This window comes from Mesoplodon bidens (assembly GCF_964165515.1).
Source record: "Mesoplodon bidens genome assembly, chromosome: 10".
Classification (NCBI taxonomy): domain Eukaryota; kingdom Metazoa; phylum Chordata; class Mammalia; order Artiodactyla; family Ziphiidae; genus Mesoplodon; species Mesoplodon bidens.
Genome location: NC_138172.1, coordinates 1,733,598 through 1,750,179, shown reverse-complemented (window position 1 = coordinate 1,750,179; position 16,582 = coordinate 1,733,598). Strand labels below are relative to the sequence as shown.

At 48.2% G+C, this 16,582-nt stretch overlaps 1 protein-coding gene across 3 annotated transcripts in view; it reads right to left on the bottom strand.

Moving 5' to 3' along the window:
- Positions 1-16,191, bottom strand: part of RAB7A (RAB7A, member RAS oncogene family) — a 71,917-nt gene extending 55,726 nt beyond the window's left edge. For all 3 annotated transcript variants that reach the window (XM_081245213.1, XM_081245211.1, XM_081245212.1), the window contains exon 1: positions 15,980-16,191. The gene's annotated coding sequence lies outside the window, so the exon portion shown is untranslated. The remainder of the gene's footprint in view (positions 1-15,979) is intronic.
- Positions 16,192-16,582: the final 391 nt, after the last annotated feature.

The window sequence follows — 16,582 nt, the reverse complement described above, 5'->3', positions numbered from 1 at the left end:
CAAGAGAAGCCACCGCAGTGAGAAGCCCACACACCACAACGAAGACCCAAAACAGCCAAAAATAAATAAATAAAATAAAAATATTTTAAAAAATAAAACACACCATTTTTGAGGCAATTAATTTGTACCAGTGGGTAAGCCGGGGATACGACGTGAAAGACCGATGTGTTAACAGCCAGCAATTCCTACCAAACAAGTTCCTCCAACAATAACAGGAAAACTGCACCAAGAGCTGGCCCTCGGGGGCCCTGAGCGTGACGTCATCACCGATTGGCAGCAAGGGGAAGCGGGGAACCTCTGCGCGTCACTGGAAGCTGGTACAGACCAGGGCAGTGCAGCACGGAGCACTGCCTGGGCATCTGTGGTCCCTCCTTTCTTCGGGAGCACTTTGCCCTGCTCCCTTCCGTCACCGACTCCACTGCGCGTGCCCCGCCCAGCCCCCAGCTACCCAACACCTGCCCAACAAGCTCTCCTGCTTTCACAGCCACAGCCATCGTCAGGCGCTTCACGCCCCAGCTATTTCGGCTGCAAATCCTTTCACCCAGAATGATCTCCTCTGCGCTTTCGACATGTAAGTATGGATAGGCTGCCATGACAAAATGTGGTTAATGAAGAAATAAGAGAACCGCAAACCTGTTTTTAGCCCCATCACGTACCTGCTACCTGGGCTCTCGAATAACACGGCTGAAAAGCGCCAAGCCCACCGCCCCTGAAGTCACGTGCACAGTGCCGCACACGAGGCCCGCTCTCGCACTGCACGCGGTCCCGGTCCTCCCGCCTCGCGTTTGCAAGGCCTTACCACCACCTCAGTCCATCAGGCCCGGAATCTCACAGCCTGCTTCCAGGTTCTGCCACGTCAACATGTTTGGAAGGTCACGGGTCCACTTCTCTCCTCCCCTCCATGCACATCTCTTGGCCAAAAAATGACCCAAGCAGGGAAACTACTCTGCCCCTACTTCAAAATACACATTCAGAATACATTAAATACATACCAGGCAGACTTACATGTATTATTAATGGACCTTCTAAAATGCAGTTAGATTTTTTTAAAAAGGGGTACAGAACAAATTATGCTTCCATTGTGTTTATTAGGTTGAAGCCTACGAAATGTCAGTTTTGAAAGTCAAAACCAAGCAATTAAAGGGTTCATGGTCATCTCTAGGTAGGAGGCACTGAGAGGAGACACAGACTGCTTTCCAGGTTTCCTTCTGGACTGATCAAGTGCATCATCGCCTGCTCACCTGTCCAGAAGCCTCCTATCAAATCGGTTTTCATATGACATCATCCCCTTTGTAGGTAGCTCGTCAAGTGTCACACAGCCAAAAGGAGGCCCCCCCCAGGACAGGAGCCGCCTCCCCATTGGGCACTTCCCTAGCGTGGCACCGGCCGGGCGCAGCCTTTGCAAGCTCAGGCGTCTACAGACCGCACTTCCACCCCCGCACCACGGGGACAGGAAGCCAAAAACCAACTTAGTTCTCAGATTCAGACACACAGCGTTTGATTCTGGCCTGTGAACAGCTACAGGTGAAGTTATTGGTTGACTGTGTGCCCAGAGAGGGGGTACGTGGCAGGACCGGCCCACATGAGCTCCTCCCTCTCCCGCCCCGACCTGCCCCCACCCCCAGGGCTCTTGATTACGCCGCCTCGCTTCTCCACTGGGCTAACAGGGGTCCTGGGCACCAGGCTTCACCCTCCTCCCCTCGCAGACCGTGGGTACCTGCAACACAGGACACCACGGACAGGACTTCATATCACAACATGCACAAATGACGAGCTACACCTTTAGAAGATAGCAAGCAAGAGAAAAAAGAAAGAACTGGTTGACCCAGTGTACTTTTTCTGTCAAAAAGGTAATTGTTTTTTGCAATTCAGATGGCTAACATTTCCTCAAAAGCCGTGAAAATAAAGACTGGCCCAATGGTCTACTCTTTATCTGTGAAAATTAATTAGTAAAAAGAAACATTTTAATGCATGCCAAGCCTGGCACATTTTTATGGAACCTGCTACGAACAACCCTCCACTAAGAAAGACAGAGAAATCTAACTTGTCAAAGTTAGACAAGAACAGTTAACAACAAAAACCCATCCAGGGGGCTGCCGGTCCCGTGGTTACAACTCCACACGTCCACTGCAGCGGGCACGGGTACTATCCCCGGTTGGGGAACTAAGATCCAGCACACCACGCGGTATGGCATGGCCAAAAAATAAATAACATTTAACAAAAAAATCCATCCAGAGTGCCGATTATGAAGTAACTGTGTATGCTCAAATACTGCAAGAAAAGACCAGAGATGGCAGAACATGACATGCTTAAAAGCATCATGAACACAGTTTAAAACCCAATACTTGCTTTCCAACCCATTCACAAGACAACAGGGATACATACAAGGATGAACAGATACGTACATTGCCGCCCACACCCAAGCCTCTCCGGGGCTCAATGCAGGTTTTCTACTGTTTGTATAACTCCTGCTGTACGGGAGCTTGTGGCGTGGCAGGTGCTCCACAAAACCTGCTGACTGAACGAGCAAGTATATGGTGTTTGTCCCAGATACATGGCAGGTGGGTTGGAGGTAGCTCCTTCCCCCTACCAGGGCATCTTAGAAAAAGGCTTCCTCTAAATTTCCTGATAAATGAATCTGCCTGACAAACTGATCAAGAAAACAGGACAAGCGCAGGAGGAGCACCAATTTAACCAGAAGCAAACAGGTCTTTGAGCACAGCTTCAACAGAGTCTATGAAAGATGGAAAACTGCCTAATTTATGAAAACGTATCATGAAGCAGAGAAGCAAGCAAGACAGCGGCACTGTCCCAGAAACAAAGAATGGAACAGAAGTATTCACAAAAGACACATGTAGGTGGGAAATTAGTGTGTGTGATAAAAAAAAAAATTCTAGTCAGTGAGGAAAGGATGACAATACAATGAAACACTGAAGCTACTATGCATTTGGAAACAAAGAGTCTGACATCACATCATACAGAAGAATTCCAAACATGCTAAGTACTAGGAAAAAAATGTTGTTTTTATTGTCTTAGGAAAGGAGAAGGCCTAAGTATAATATGAAACCCAGAAAACAAAACAAATTGACAGATGTGACTACAGAAAAGTTTCTATACTATAAAAATACAGCATCAACCAAACCAAACCAAAAAAACAAGCCAGGAACACTGAGACATGAAAAAGGGTTGATATTCTTCCTATATAAAAAATATTCTTACTATATAAGAAATATCCTTGATATATATATATTTTTTCTTTTTCTTTTTTTTTTGCGGTACTCGGGCCTCTCACTGTTCTGGCCTCCCCCGTTGCAGAGCACAGGCTCCAGACGCGCAGGCTCAGCGGCCATGGCTCATGGGCCCAGCCGCTCAGCGGCATGTGGGATCCTCCCGGACCGGGGCACGAACCCGTGTCCCCTGCATCGGCAGGCAGACTCTCAACCACTGCGCCACCAGGGAAGCCCTGTTTTTATTTTTAATAAATTTATTTATCTTTTATTTCTGGCTGCGTTGGGTCTTCGTTGCTGCACGCAGGCTTTCTCTACTTGTGGTGCGTGGGCTTCTCATTGCAGTGGCTTCTCTTGTTGCAGAGCACGGGCTTAGCTGCTCCGCGGCATGTGGGATCTTCCCGGACCAGGGCTCAAACCCGTGTCCCCCGCATTGGCAGGCAGATCCTTAACCACTGTGCCAACATGGAAGTCCATTGCTACATATTTTTTTAAAAAACCCTCACCTGAGCTTTCAAGAACAAAAGCCAATTCACAAAAGAAAAATAAATGGCTAATCCTTTTTTTTTAAGTTTAATCCATTTATCAAAGAAATGGAAATGTTAAACAATGAGGCACCATTTAAATTTTCCCCACTAGTTAAACTGGCAAACACTAAGAAAATTGACAATTGGCAACTATATAAATAGAATCCTCCAACTACACATATTAAGTACGCAACCTTCCTGGGGGTACTACAGTAATGAGTACCACATTTTAAGTATGTATAACCACTACATCTCAGGGAAACTATCAGGTAAGTGGACAAAGATAAACAGTGAATAATTCTGTGACAGAGAAAAGGCCGAAGTCACCCAGTGTCCACTGAGAGGACGGCTAGCCTACGGCAGCAGCAGCAGGCACACAGCCGCGAGCGGCAGCTGGCGCTGACCAGGACAGGGGCTGAGTGACGTCTTCAACGGGCAAGAGACACAGGGTGTGCACTGCATGACCCCCTGTACACAGAAAAATGTAAGTCTGCAAGTACGGTCACCCAACTACCGGAAGGATGACAGAAAACCATTCACTTTAAGACTTCCACACTGCTTCTGTAATTTAGAAGCAAGTCATGCTAGGAAAAATCTAGCCACCCAGCAGTGAGGTCCCCCTGCTCCTCTAAAGAAGTGAATGAGCAGGGCTCCGCATAGGTGACAGCTGCTCCGTGGCTGAAAGGGTTCTTTACGTTTCCATGACGTCACCATGCCAATTAGGATACTGCAAAAGCCACTGCAGTATGAACAAGAGCCAAAGAAAATCAGAACAGGAAGGATCCTGTGGGTACTTAGTCCCCCCTTACCCATGGGAGACATGGTCAAAGCCCAGTGGATGCCTGAAACCACAGGGAGCACCCACCCCTGTACATCCTGCTCTTCCTGTACACACACACCTATGATAAAGTTCACCTTTCAGTCAGGCAGGCAAAGAGATTAACAGCAATAACTCATAACAAAACAGAACAATTGTAACAACACACTGCAATAAAATATGAATGTGGTTTCTCTCAAAATATCTCACCGTACTGTACTCACCCCACCTCTTCTCGTGACGTGAGAGGATAAAACGGCGCTGTGCCACCGCTGGCCTTCTGACTACACATCTAAAGGAGGACCATGGCTTGGAGAGACCCCAGATGGCGGGGCCATGACGGTGTCAAGGCCTGGATGTCTGGAGCGGAGAATGTGGATCGCTGGGGATTCCAGGTGGGAAGGAGCGAGATTTCAGAACAGCACGCAATTTAAAATTACGAACTGTTTACTTCTGGAATTTTCCATTTAATATTTTTGGACCATGGTTGACCGCAGGTAACCGAAACTGCAGAAAGTGAAACTGGGGATAAGGGGGGACCAGTGTACTCTCATTTTCCAGCAGTGGAAACTGAAGCCTAGCAACTACCTTGAGATCCATCCCGGGCCCTGCTTAAGGAAGCCTCTACAATCCTCCGGTTTCTGGTCCACCAATTTCAAACAAGGTGAGGAATTTTCAGCAGGGAACACAACAGATGTGTGTGTATATGTATCTATCAAAAGCCACTCGGGGAACGTATTTTTAGTTCTTCCTTTCATACGGTTACCTTTGGAGGGAAAACATAAAATAGTCTAGGATCTAGGAGTTCCCTGGTTGCCTCGTGGTTAGGATTCAGGGCTCTCACTGCCGTGGCCTGGGTTCAATCCCTGGTCCGGGAACTGAGATCCCGCAAGCTGCACGGTGCCCGCCCACCACAAAAGGCTTATTGGTTTAAATAAATAAGTCTGGGATTTACCCTAAGACCCTCTCCCAGAGCAGGCAGAACACCGATAACACGTGTTTAAGACACACATATACAGGTCCCAGGGATTCAGTGAAAGGTGGGAATATGATGGGAAAAACTTAGGAAATGAAGTTGGTGGTGCCTGAGCAAGGCAGGACGCCAACAGGCAGAACACAGAGATGAAGGGGAGTGGCAGGAACCAAACTGTAGGAAGCAGGGAACAAAGTGTGGTCAGGAAAAGGTTAAATACAGCCAGTCAGGGCAACACAGGGTCTGCATCAAAAGGACAAAGCCAGGAAGACAAGCCGGAGACAGTTTGTGTAGAAAAACACAGGGTTCTGTGGCCAGGGAAGGAATGGAACCTAAGGACCACTTGAAGACTACCTGGTAGCACTTCACAAGAAGGATGGGGGTGCTGGGCGAAGGTACTGAAAATGTAGATGGCAAGGGAGGGCTCACACTCAAACGTTCCTTTCACGCCTACTTCCTGCGAAGGATACTGCAAGGCTCTCGAATTGAGATTATCCCACTTCTCATTTAAAAGAAATAGATTTCTTACGATAGGAAGCTGATTTGTCAGAGAAGATTTATGGGCAATTTGGTAACCTTTTTTGCATTTAAATTACTAGCTAACGGAACAAGAATCTACAAATGAGGCACCTTCCCCCAACAGCTAGTACCCACGGAAGCCAGCCACTGTAAAACCAGCACCATTTCTCCAACATTTCCAACTCTATGCTTTCCAACTCAAGTGCCTCTTGATCCCTTGTGCACTGTGACTCACTCTAACCAGTGAGCTGTGAGCAGAAGTGACGTGTCATCTCTGGGCTGGAACACTTAATCACGGGAGCAAGACCCTCCAACAGTTCTCCTTTACTTTGGCAAGACAGCCAACAGCGTCCCACACTGTTGTCTGTTGTGGCTGCTTCTTCAGCTGGAGTAAGGATGACACAGAGCCCCTGGAAAATCCATACAGAACACTCTGTCCTTTTTTTTTTTTTTTTTTTTTCCGGTAAGCGGGCCTCTCACTGTTGTGGCCTCTCCCGTTGCGGAGCACAGGCTCCGGACGCGCAGGCTCAGCAGCCATGGCTCACGGGTCCAGCCGCTCCACGGTATGTGGGATCTTCCCGGACCCAGGCACGAACCCGCGTCCCCTGTATCAGCAGGCAGACTCTCTACCACTGTGCCACCAGGAAAGCCCCCACGCTGGCCATTTTGAGATTATTTGTTACTACAGAAAAACCCAGCCAATTCAGTCAGATGCTGCTCGAAAACTCACTACCTGGAAATTTACATTTCAAAAGAAACAGAATAGTCAAAGCATCCCTCTTTTCAAAAACACTTTAAAAGAACACTTAAATAAAACCAATCACTAAAGTTAACAAGGGCTATTCTCTTCCATAGAAGGTGCTATTCTGGGCTTCCCTGGTGGCGCAGTGGTTAAGAATACGCCTGCCAATGCAGGGGGCACGAGTTTGAGCCCTGGTCTGGGAAGATCCCACAGGCCGCAGAGCAACTAAGCCCGTGAGCCACAACTACTGAAGCTCGTGCGCCTAGAGCCCGTGCTCCGCTAGAGAAGCCACGGCAATGAGAAGCCCGCACACGGCGACGAAGAGTAGTCCCCGCTCACCACAACTAGAGAAAGCCGGCGCGCAGCAACAAAGATCCAATGCAGCTAAAAATAAATTAAAGAAAAAAAAGTACTTATCTTTAAAAAAAAAAAAAAAAGAGGGCTTCCCTGGTGGCGCAGTGGTTGAGAGTCCGCCTGCCGATGCAGAGGACACGGGTTCGTGTCCAGTCCGTGTCCTCCCAGTCTGGGAGGATACCACATGCCGCGGAGCGGCTGGGCCCGTGAGCCATGGCCCCTGAGCCTGCGCGTCCGGAGCCTATGCTCCGCAACGGGAGAGGCCACAACAGTGAGAGGCCCAAGTACCGCAAAAAAAAAAAGAAGGCGCTATTCTTCTCACCATTCTTGGGGTTAAAGACACATCTGCCAACCTGGAATATGGAGCGCTAGTCGGGATACTGAGCATGTTCTTTCAGGCTGGTCTTGCATCTGAAAGAAGATTCTAACAAGGCAAATGCTGCTGCTTAGTTTGAACTTGGAAGTGAAGCATCAACAAGGTAACCATTAAGCTCTACAAAACGTAAAGAGATTATCTGTGTGTATGTATATATATACTTTGTTCAAGGTATCACATTCATGTGTGGGGAGCGGAAAAACTAAACCCACTTTCTCAAAGAATCAAGTTCCTTGGAAAGCAATTCTTGTTACGAGGACTGTGCAGCCCCTGGATCAAGAGATTCTTGACTGTGATGCTCCCACTGTTCTAAATGCAGGTGCCAAACCAAGAGCTAAGCATCTGTATTAACAGACCACGAGGACAGTGCCTTTTTTTTTTTTACTTGTTGGTAAGACAGAATGGAAAACAAGAGAGAGTTACACACAACTATTTTTCAATAGTTTGAACGTCTGACATGAACCCTAAATTATCTCAGGCATTTAGCCAATAAAACATTGCCCATAAACTGGTAAGAAGTGTCCACATGGGCTGGCTGGCTCAAGAAGAAAACCAAGCTAACTGCTCTCCTTCTCCAGCCCATCCCCCCAAACCAGCTCTTACTTTTAACCTGTGCTAAAGGCATTTCTGAGCAAGTACCTCTCTGAAGGTTTAAGCATGCCACCTGTATTTCAGTCCTAGCCCCACTCATCCCTTAATGTGTGTTTCTTTAGGTAAACTATAAATCCATAACTGGGACAGCATCAGTCTTACCCAAAAGGATTGTGAGGTTCAAGTGAAAGGATTGCGCCCTATCCTAGCACCACCCAGTGAAGCACCACTTTGTTAAACATAAATCCTTCAACATGGCACTGGAGTTCATCCCCTCCTCACCCCAGTCTGGCCCCCATACCTGCTGCCATTCCCCAACTTGAGGTACCATAGTCCCTCCATCTGCCCTACGTTCCCCCACCTCCATTCGTTTGCTATGCCATTCACTCCAACTACAGTGGCTTTCCCAGTCTCCCCTCCATATCAATTCATCCAAAATCTACTCAGTACCACCTAACCAAGTCATTGAACACTTCCAGCATTTTTGTCTCTCATCTGTCTTGTTTTTACAATTATTCCTAAACCTCCAGTGTTTTTTATTTGATACTCCCCACAGCTGTCAGCGGTATTTTCTTACAGTAGACAATAAAACTGTGTCAAATGAACACAGAACACATAATTTATCATTCAGGAAGGCTATCCATATTAATCACTGGCCCAAAAGCAAAACGTACATGCTACAAATAGTAAAATCGTGTCCAAAGTGAGAACTGGAGAAATATTTTTAAGTTTACTGAATAATATTTCAAGATCCATGCTAGAATAATGATTCATCCCTGCCCTCAAGGAGATCAGAGTGGGGGAAGGGCGGGGGCATGTAATATTATTCCAATCAAACCGAGGTCTACAGTGGATGCACAAAGCTCAAGATCACGCAGCCAGAAAGCAGCTGGTCAAACACCAACTAATATCTAAATGGTCAGTCAGAACATGCAAAACAGACCTATCCCTAGCACGTGTATGAGGGAATCTAATATTTTAAGGATGCAAGTGTCAGACCAAAGAAGAACTTCAGTGAAAGCACTCTACCATGGCTAGATTTATACCCTACAGGTGACACTTTGAAGCCATTCCATCCCCAGGAATGAGTCCAGATTATAAATGCAAAAACTAACCCATAAGGGCAACTAAGGGGGGCTAACTGCTCACTAGACTTAAGTCATTCTGCTTTTCTATCCCCAACGGATTTAAAAAGCATTTACAAGAGGCAGTCTCAAGTTATGACACACATGGCTGCAGAAACAACCTCCCCACCCCCTCAAGGATTGCCCATGCTGGTACTGGAGGGAGATACCATGCTAGCACCACAAGGGCACAATGAAAATAAGTGTCAGCAAAGATGTGGAACATGTGGAACTCTCACATACCGCTGATGGGAGTGTAAAGCGGTATACAGCTTTGGAAAGCTGGCAGTGTCTACCGAGGTGCAGCACATACCGTCACGGACTGAATTTTGTCCCCCACCCCATCCCCCCAGAATTTATGAAGTCCTACCCTCTGGTACCTCAAAATGTCAAAATGTGACTGTATTTGGAGACGGAGCTCTCAAAGGGGTGATTAAAGTTAAACGAGGTCGTGAGGGTGGGCCCTCACCAGACCGGCGTCCTTGTAAGAGGAGGTTAGGACACGGACTCCTACAGAGAAAAGACCATAGGAGGACACAAGGAGAAGACGTCCACCTACAAGCCAAGGAAAGAAGCCTCTAAAGAAACCAACCCTGCCAACACCTCGATCTCGGACTTCTAGGCTCCAGAATCATGAGAAGATAAGTTTCTGTTGTTTAAGCCACCCAGTCTGTGGTATCTGTTAGAGCAGCCCTAGCAACATACAGATACACATGCTAAGACTTTCCACTCTTCAATATTAACTTATGGAAATGTGTGCATACAGTCAACAAAAGACAAACCCAATAATATTCATACAGCATTTTTTTTTGGCCTTACCGCATGGCATGTGGGACTTCCCTGACCAGGGGTTGAACCCGTGCCCCCTGCAGTGGAATTGTGGAATCTTAACCACTGAACCACCAGGGAAGTCCCGATACAGCATTATTTTTACCAGCCACAAACTACAAGCTACCCAAATGCCCAACGATAAATTAATAAAAACACTACGGTATATCATATAATCAAACACTACTGAGCAATGAAAATGGAGTTACCACTGCACCCAACAGAAAATCTCACAGGCAACAATGACTCAAAGAAACAGATACAAAAGGATACACTGTGTATGAATTACACAAGGTCCAAATCAGACAAAATTAAAATACAGTGTTAAAAATCAGCAGGAGGAGGGACTTCCCTGGTGGTACAGTGGGTAAGACTCCACGTTCCTGATGCAGGGGTCCAGGGTTCGATCCCTGGCTGGGGTACTAGATCCTGCATGCATGCCATGACTAAGACTGAGTGCAGCCTAAATAAATAAATGAATATTAAAAAAAAAAAAAAGGTAAATGGAAAACTAGAACATTTAAAAAAAAAAAAAAGCAGCAGGAGGGGATGACAATGACCTGAAGGAGGCACAAGGCAGCTTCTGAGTTTATGAAAACTCTCGAAGTTGTTCACTTACCTATACGCTTTTCATATGCCCTACTGAAAATTCACAGTTCACTAAAATGGAGAAATGACAAGTTGCAACAACTTACTGATCCATTGTCACCATGGCACAAAAACCTTATTATGCTACTGAACGCATCAGGTTCTTCACCTGTTGCCACTAAACATTTGAAAAATACAGCTAGTCTCCTGATCCCAGCTTCCCGCCACTGAGTGTTTATCTAGAGGGGTCCCACAGGTCAAAGGATCCAAAGAATATCCAGGGCCCTCCAAAGTTCATCTCTCATACCATACTTTAAAAATTCAATCTCATTAAAGGAAGGTATTAAAGTATACATTCATCAGAATAAAATAACCAGTTAACACTCCGGTCTGCCTCGGAGTAGTGAATTGAATTTTTCGTCTTTTTACTTCTGAATTTTCCTAGCTTTTTTTTTTTTTAAAGAAATGATGTATTTAATAATCAGTAAAAGAGAAATGTCATTTTAAATAAAAAACAGTGGAAGAAAGATACATTTTTATAAGGAGTCAAATGCTGAGTGCTTTACAGCAATCATGAATAATCAAAAAGCCAGGCTGGTGCATCAGAAAGAGCCTCAGCTGTGTTTCAGGAGACCCATACTAGCATTAGCGTAGCAGGGCCACCTGAGCACCCAGGCTCGGCCACCCTCTTAAGCCTGCAGGGCTGCTGTGAACACCAGCTGAAATCCATGTGAACTGTTAAGCACTAGGCAAACGTTAAAAAAAATCACTGAAAGACCAATACCATGTAGGAAAAGTTTCTACAAAACATGAATGCAGACTTCCCTGGTGGCACAGTGATTAACAATCCGCCTGCCAATGCAGGGGACATAGGTTCGAGCCCTGGGCCGGGAAGATCCCACATGCCGCGGAGCAACTAAGCCCGTGCGCCACAACTGCTGAAGCCTGCGTGCCTAGAGCCCGTGCTCCGCAACAAGAGAAGCCACTGCAGTGAGAAGCCCGTGCACTGCCACAGAGTAGCCCCGGCTCACCACAACTAGAGAAAGCCCGCGCACAGCAATGAAGACCCAACACAGCCAAAAATTAATTAATTAATTAATTAATTTAAAAAAAAAAAAAGAATGCTCTTTAACAACCCTCAACTGAGCAGGACAGGCTGGAAGACTTCAACGTGGCTCCTAACCTGTGGGCTGCCCAAACGACCCAGAGTTACTTCTGGAGCCCCTGGCCTACAAGTACACAGAGAACTGTCGGTAGCCTGACTGAATGACACATGTAAGAGGCATTATTTTTCATAACGTCTGTGCTGTTACAATCAGGTTTTTTTTTTTTTTTTTGCTGTACGCGGGCCTCTCACTGCTGTGGCCTCTCCCGTTGCGGAGCACAGGCTCCGGACACACAGGCTCCGCGGCCATGGCTCGCGGGCCCAGCCGCTCCGCGGCATGTGGGATCTTCCGGGATAGGGGCACGAACCCGTGTCCCCTGCATCGGCAGGCGGACTCCCAACCACTGCGCCACCAGGGAAGCCCTACAATCAGGTTTTTTAAAGGTTAATTCATAGTAGCTTTGTTGTGTACTCTCAAACAACTCAAATGGTAATAAATTTTTAAAATTCAAACTGCATACCAAGATTGGAAACCAACGACGTAACTTTTTACTTCACAATGGAAATTTTAAGGTATTCCCTAACTGAGCTGAGCTGAAGTCCAGGAAAGGCAGTAGGAAGAGCAAGCCCTCTAGCTGTGAGAGGGTGGGGAGACCAGAGCAGGCGCTTCCCTGCACCTGGGGGCGGGCACTTACGCAAGGCCACTTGAGAGCCAAGCAAGGTCCCTGCCTCCCTTGATGGGCTTGCTCAAACCTGCTCTGTCCGGACAGCAAGCAGTCCTAGACAACCAGGAAATGGACCACAGAATCAGTGAGACTGATCTCCACGGCAGTGACGACACCACCAAAACAGAGAGCCCCGGGCGAGGCCTGAGATCCCCTGCATTAAGCCCTGCATCTTCAGGGAGATGAACAAGGCCAATACTGCATGTCACCCCTGGAACCAACTCCCAAGCCCTCTTCCTCCCCCATGGAGACATTCTGCAAGCAGCTATTCTTAAATTGTTTTTGAAATCACAGCCTGGAGTACTAAAATTGAAACTCGTCGGAGACGGTGCTAAAAAGCCTGTTCTGATTTCCCGCACCGCATCACTTTTACTTTTGATTCACAAATCCCACAACCTCCATTATCAAGTTTTAAAATATAAGCGCAAACTATTTTTCTGTGTTTAATGCCATATGCGGGAAGGAGAAAGCAGAACATACAGGGAAGGTGCGAGAGCAAATAACTGAAGAGATCCACACATTGCAGCAAACTGCAGACAGAAGCACACAGATCCAGCAGACGGCAGTCACAGACGCAGGTGTGATCAAGCAGAGGAACAAATGCCAGGAATACAGCTGCCACCTTACAGGGGAGACAGGAAGCATCAGAAAGCCAGGAGCAGCGAAGTGGGGGGAGCTAATTTCCCCAGCTCCAGCCTCCTTCAGGGATGACATCAGTGCCGGGTGAACCACCGTCTGAGCCTCACGCAGGAGGACTCCTCCTGACTTCCCCGGAACACCCGGACTCTAACTCCCAGACCAACAGCCTGGTGAGTTCTCCTTAGCCATATGGGAATTACGTAGATGGAGAGCTAGACAATTCATGACAGTAATAATGGTAAATATTTACGTCAAATCTCAGAGAGAAATGGTGCATAAAACGGCTCTCCCACGTGTGTGGCCTGGGTTTGCTACACCTTTGCATAGAAAGACTAACGCCAAACCTAAGGGCAAGGATGTGCTCAGTGCAGGTCCCTTTGGAAATTTATTAAAAGCTAATCAAACAACCAAAACCTTCTGCTCGCTTGGTGGTAGGGTCAGGAATTGGATTCAAAGCCACACTGTACTATAAAGCAATGCTCTTTGACTTGGGGTTTGGGGCAGGGGGTTAGGCCTGGTCGGCACCAAGAAATATTTTTGTTCCATGAGGTTGCTAACAATTACCTGAAAAAATGTCCAAATAAAGCTGTTTTAGCTTATCTTCTACATTCCACTCTCCCTCTGTTCGTCTACCCCTGAAATTCTACCACAAATGCAAAACTCACGTCCCCTCTTAAAGAAGGGGAACCAGAAGACTTGTGGGACGTGGGGTGGCGGAGGGTTTTGTCTAGGATGACACTGGTCCTGAGACTGGGAGGCGACACATGAAACTTTCACTGTCGGCTGAAGCAGCAGCCCCAGCCTGCCAAGTGCACCTCTGCTCAGGCAGCCCCCGAAGCTGACATTCGCACTATAAGATGACAGTGACACCAACCCCCTCTTCGGTGAACAACAAAAGATGCTGGAGAGCAAAAGGTAAAAACAAGTTTAGAGATGAAAACTACCCTTCGAAAAACACGACCCATTTAGGAACTGTGATATTATCTTCTACGAACTCTCTTCAAAAGCAAACCAAATCAAATGCTGTTGTTAAAATGAACAAAGCTTTCAAGTTACCCACTCTGAATGCACCTGCTGAGATGAAAAATAACTCCTCTTTACAAAACATCTCAAATTCTACCACCAAGCCATTCCACCAGAGAATTCCTGGCCATGATCACTCACCATCTTTAAATTCCTTGAGAATAGGAACCAGGCCTATCTCCCTGAGTCAACAGGCAATGCCTGATACATGGTAGATACTCAAAACATCTGATGAACGGATGAAACGCTGCTCATCATTACACTCCTCTAAATGCAAACAATACTTAAGGCTACCACACTTAATACCCACTTAAGTATATCAGGCTGAGTAACAAAGTTTAAAAAAAAAAAAGAAATCAGACTACAACAGGGCTTGGACAGGATCTTCAGGAGAAGTACTCACAACTCACTTTCAAGTTCTTAGACTCAAATCTGAACAAACTCTCCTAAGTCTGAAGAGAGAAGCACACCAATAGGAGACTTTATCAATCCATGGATGAGAAGTCATGCGGGTAATCAGCTGCTTCAGTCACAAGGAAGAGACAAGAGCCTGTTCTTTTGGAATCCAAAGAGAAGATACAGTATTTTCAACAGGAAAGAACCAGCTAGCTGGACACCCATGCACTAAGGCTTCAGGAAAGGTCCACATGGCAGGACTGCCAGCCCAACTCATTTGACAAAAGACGTAGGTAACAAAAACTTTCAAACCTTAATTGAGTATTCTGCTATGATACTAGAGCTCCCAGTTTACTGGCACTACACTATTTAAAAACAAAAAAGTGTGTTAAAACTCACAACTGCAAATGGAATATGTTATGGTTTTAAGGCAGAACTAATGCCACCAGAAAAGGCTTCCGAAATGACATCACTAGAAAGAAAGGAGGCGGAGAGAGACAGATACCAGGTGGCAAAAGATACTTCACAAGCTTCAGGGGCATCAGAAAGTACAACCCAGAGGCCGAGCACAGTGCTCTGGAGTCTGGGTGCCTGGACCCGAATCTCCGCTCCATAACTTATTAGTTCTGCGACCCTGGGCAAATGACTTAACCTCTCCGATCTTCCATTTCCCTATCTATATAAGTGGACACAATAATAGTACTTGAGAAGTCTACTCTGAGAATTAAATACAATAATCGCTGCAGAAATATCGCCACGCTGCCTAACATGCAGTAAGCGCTCCAATGTTTGCTACTGTTATTTTCAATTTTCCCAGTTTTGCGAACCATTCCTTTCGGGGAAGCCCGAATTGAACGCCCTAAGAAGGCCCCGCCGCGGTCCGAACCAAACGCAGCTCTGCACCCAGCCACCGTCTCTCCCCCAGCAAGTTTGGAAACTTCTTCCACGCCTCACCGTAACGTCTTTGTGACAGAAAGCTCCCAGTCGCGGGAGCCCGAGGCGCCCGAGGGAGCCCGGGGCACGTGACCCGGGTCTCCCCGGACTCGCGGCGTCTGGGACCCTCACCCGCGTCGGTAGGACCGGACGGCGGGCACGCGGCTCTGCCTAGCACCGGGGCAGGGTGGGCGGCGCCCCCGCCGCTGGTCGGTCGGCCCCCCCGCCCTCGGCCGCCGCCCCAGTGCCGGGCCGCCCAGGCCAGGTCGCCCTGGCCGTCTCGGACCGGACGCCCCGGGAAACGGGCGTGCGCGGCGCCAGCCGGGGTCACACCCGGCGACCTCTGACACCCCCGCGGACGCTTGGCCGGCCTGCCGCCGGGCCCGAAGACACGGAGCTCCCCAAGAGGCCGGGCCGGGCCTGCCCAAGACGCGGACGGCGCGCACCGGCGACCGAGGGCCGGGAGGGGGATGGGGCCGGGCCGCCACTTACCGCGGCCGCTCCGCTGGGCTCCGGGCCGGGCGCGTCGCGAGGGCTCCGCCGAGGAGGAGACGAGGGGACGACAGGAGCGAAGGAAAGTCCAAGCTCCGATTCCGGAGGGCTCCTCGGCCTGTCCAACCTTCCAACGCCGCCGCCGCCGCCGCCGCCTCGGGCCTTATGGCCAAGACTCCGGCTCCGCTCCCACTTCCGCCACCGCCGCCGCCCCGAGCGGAAGTACCTGTCACGAGACGCTCGACGCCAGGGCTGCGGGGGGGGGAGCCCCGCCTCTACCGTGCGTCACGTTCAGCCGCCTCCGGCCCGGGCCTGGGTCACGTGGCCCAAACATGTCTGCCCCCATTGGCTGCGGCCATCTTTGAGGCCCGGCCGTGAGCAGGGTGGCGCCATGCTGGACCCACCCACCTGCCTCAGCCCCTGAACTTAGCACCTAAAGAGAAGCAAAGAAATTGAACCCACTAGAGCCCTGCGGTGGGCGGGGCACCCTACCCAGCTCCAGCTCCACCTGCACACATTAGAATCTACTCAGAACTTTGGCTCCATCTTCAAAAACATGCTCCTCTCATAGCCTTTTCTTACTGGTTCATGCAAACTTCATTC